The 3,747-nt window shown below is 30.6% G+C and overlaps 1 pseudogene; it reads left to right on the top strand.

Moving 5' to 3' along the window:
- The first annotated feature begins 755 nt into the window (after positions 1-755).
- Positions 756-1,325, top strand: LOC107441973 (ubiquitin-conjugating enzyme E2 J2 pseudogene; annotated as a pseudogene).
- Positions 1,326-3,747: the final 2,422 nt, after the last annotated feature.

Below are 3,747 nucleotides of genomic sequence, written 5' to 3'. Positions count from 1 at the left end.
TGAATTAGCGAATGAGTAAATGGCCATATTAGAAAATTAGTGATTCGGTGACTTAGAGAGTTAGAGGATATGCAAATCATTGTATCAATGAAACAATGACTGGGTGAATCAGTTTATAAATAAAATTGCTAAACTAAAATGGAGGGGAAAATTTCTTTTAAGATTAAATTTGTTTTACTTTAATTGAATTCTCGTTGTGCAATAACTTTTGAAAAGAATTTTGGGAAACTTAAAAAAAACATTTAAACACGTTTAATTCCACACATAAATAACTCAATACGTTCTTTTATTTTTCATTAAAATTGCTTTTCATTTTTTTTAAATTTAATTTTTATTAATTACAGTTAAAAAAACGCATATCGTTATTTTCATGCATTTTAATCGTGCTAGAAGTATGCAATGATGGGTTTTGTATCAGAACAAATGCATTTTTAAAACCTAATGTAAAATCGGTAAAATCTACCGAATTATTAACTAAACGAAAATTGAAAATAAAGTTAACGCTCGTGTTAACCTCATTCACAAATTTTATATTGCTTTCTAGATCAAATAAGCTATTTCGGGATCAAGTGTGCTTTCATTTGTCTATTTAAAAAAAAATTGGTCAAAATGATTAATATCGACACGTGGCATTTAATATTCTACTTTCAATATTATGAAGACTACTGACCGAAACAAAATGCTTCACTTGTAAAATTACTAATCTCTTTAAAAAGCAAATTAAATTCTGACAAGAATTTTGTTATCTTAATCCAATGCAAAATCGCCGCCTCAAAAAGGATTACGTTAATCTAATAATAGATCCCATTCCCTACGTGAGAGCCCATCCGTTGCATGACAATATTTTTGAATGGCACTACGTTCTTTTAGGTCCTGAAAATACGCCTTACGCTGGTGGTGTTTACCATGGTAAGCTAATATTTCCCAAAAACTATCCATACAGAGGTCCCAGCATTTATATGATAACACCTAATGGAAGATTCATGACCAACTTAAGACTTTGCTTTAGTTTCAGCGATTACCACTCAGAGACTTGGGATCCATCCTGGTCAGTTGGCGCTATTTTATATGCTCTTCTAAGCTTCATGACTGGCAATGAATCCACTACTGGCTCAATTAAAACATCGAGGGAATGTAAAAGATTGTTTGCCAAGGAAAGCATGAAGTTTAACTTAACTAATCCTATTTTTTGTGAGTATTTTCCTGAACTAGCGGCACAATCTGAACACAAAACTGCTTCCAAGAGCGTAAAGAAAGTGTTGTGTGCCATCATATTGGCGTTACTTTTACTGTACTTACTCCGATTGATAATTGAAATGAGTTAGCTAATTTCGCATTTTTAAAGAAATGATTTGTGATTTTTTATAATTTAAATTAAGCATTGATAACAAATTTTAAATGATATTAAATTATAATTGTGAATAAATATATTGAATAAATGTTTTATATATATAAATGTATATATTAAATTATATTGAATAAATTTTTTTGGTAATTGAAAAATGCGTGAAGTTCCTAGCATTTTTTTAATTAACATTATTTGGCATTATTAATTACAATAATAATATAACTTTTATGATTATTGCGAAAGTGACTGAGAAACGCCCATTTTTATAAGAAAAGTCTGTTAATTTTCAAATCATGCAAATCATAAAACTTTCCCTTTTATGCTAGGATTATTTATTTGTTTTTATTCGTTGAAATTTAATTTTTTCTTTCAAAAACATGAAATGTGTACAAAACTACACGGTAAAATTTGAAACTAGGTTAGTTTTTTCGAATGGAAATTTTATGCACTTTTCGGTTATCCGGGCAAGTGAAAAGTCGTCAAAATTGTAGATTTCCGTTATTTTTTTTCACTGTTTTTCATTTTATTTTTTTAGACACTGTACATAATTGACATTCAAAAAAAAAAAGAAAAAGAAAACTAATAGATTGAATTGCGAAATCAAATTTCAGTTCAAGTGCAAAAAAAAGTTCAAATATTACATTTTTATTAATCAAAAATTGTTTATATTATAAAACAGTATTACTATTTACAATTTTAAAAAAAATATTGCAGTCAGTTTTCTAAACATATTTATGCAACAAAAATTTAAAAAGTACTTTATTTTACGACAACCTTTTTTAAGAAAAAAAATACCTTACCAAAGAAACTTGAAGAAGTCATTTTGAAAAAATATTAAAGCGAATTCGATTGCCTGATGAAAGTTGGGGTTGTTTTTTAAAATCGTCTAATAATTCCCGTTTCCTCTGGCAGTTAAACAGGTTTAGATGGTTTCGAAAGGGAAGTATACATCTGTAAAATCTATAGTAAATCAAAACTAAGCTTAAATTAATGAGCATAATACTTGGATAGTATAAAAATTTGGATAGGAAAAAAATTTACAAACTACTGCCAATTCCGGAGTAAAAGATGTCACATCAAAGTTTAAGTACATTTACTTATAAAATAATAAAACTTTATAGCTCCTGTGAATTTTAAGCATATGATTTTCCTAAAATTGAATTTCTCAGAATCTACTCGACTGATTTCGGCAAATTTTATATTTTGCCGTAGAAAATTGCGAGTTTTAAAATGACGTAAAAAAATTGTACACCTTGCTCTTCAAATTGTTTTTGACTATTATTAAACAAAATAATAAAAAATCATAAATAATTAATTAAAACTATTTTTTACATGGAATTACATTTCAATAAACGTATTTTATAATTGTTTGAAAAAAATTTTCAATTCGCTTAAAACAAATCCTTGGCGAAATACGCAAAAATGAAAAATAACTTTAAAGGGATGAAATTTTGGACCGCTTCTCTGACCAAACAATTGGAGTCATATTTCCCAGATTGGTCAGAAAAACCGATCCGTCAAAAAAAAAAAAAAAATTATATTTATTCAGAGAAAGTACTTTTTGCGCCTGATTTCATAGCTTTAAATCTTGTCTTCATAAATTTGTTAGCATATTTGAGGTCACGCCCTGGAACCTTTAAGGCTGAACCCTGGAATGTGTTAATTCGATTATTACATCATATGTTATTCAGGGTATTTTCTCTCTCTCTCTTTTTTCGCACATTGTATAACTCTTTAGTCAGTTCTACCATCAACAGTATTGATCCATTAGCAATCTCGCCTGAATATTAATTTCGTGCCTTCTATTGAGTACACATTTTAACCTCATTTTTTTGACAAGTATTATGTAAACATATGTTCATTACAGAACATTATTAATATATGTTTATAATACAAATATGAATACAAATTTTACAAAGGTAAAATACACTCTATAAAAAAAATCGACGCACCAAGAAGCCGATTGCTTTTAAATTTCGTATGCATGAATGTTTTGAACAGATATGGCTGGAATGATGCCGACTGGGGACGTACAGTCTTTAGCGATGAATCCCGCTTCCGACTGTGTCCTGACGATCATCGAAGACGTGTTTGGAGACGCACAGGGCAGAGGGCGGATCCTGCCTTCACTATTGCACGCCACACCGGTACTCAACAAGGCATTATGGTCTGGGGTGCCATTTCCTTTGACAGCCGGACCCCTTTGGTCGTCATTAGAGTTACACTTACTGCACAACACCGATGACATCCTAAGACCTGTTTTGCTACCGTTCCTTTTGCAGTGCCCTGGGCTGGTTTTCCAGTAGGACAATGCCAGACCACATACGGCACGTGTTGCTATGAACTGTCTGCAAGCTTGTCAAACTCTTCCTAGTCCTGCCAGATCGCCAGATCTCTCT

This window comes from Parasteatoda tepidariorum, chromosome 1 (assembly GCF_043381705.1).
Source record: "Parasteatoda tepidariorum isolate YZ-2023 chromosome 1, CAS_Ptep_4.0, whole genome shotgun sequence".
NCBI classification, from domain to species: Eukaryota; Metazoa; Arthropoda; class Arachnida; order Araneae; family Theridiidae; genus Parasteatoda; species Parasteatoda tepidariorum.
The sequence above is the reverse complement of the archived record's forward strand: the minus strand, read 5'-3'. Positions and strand labels throughout refer to the sequence as shown.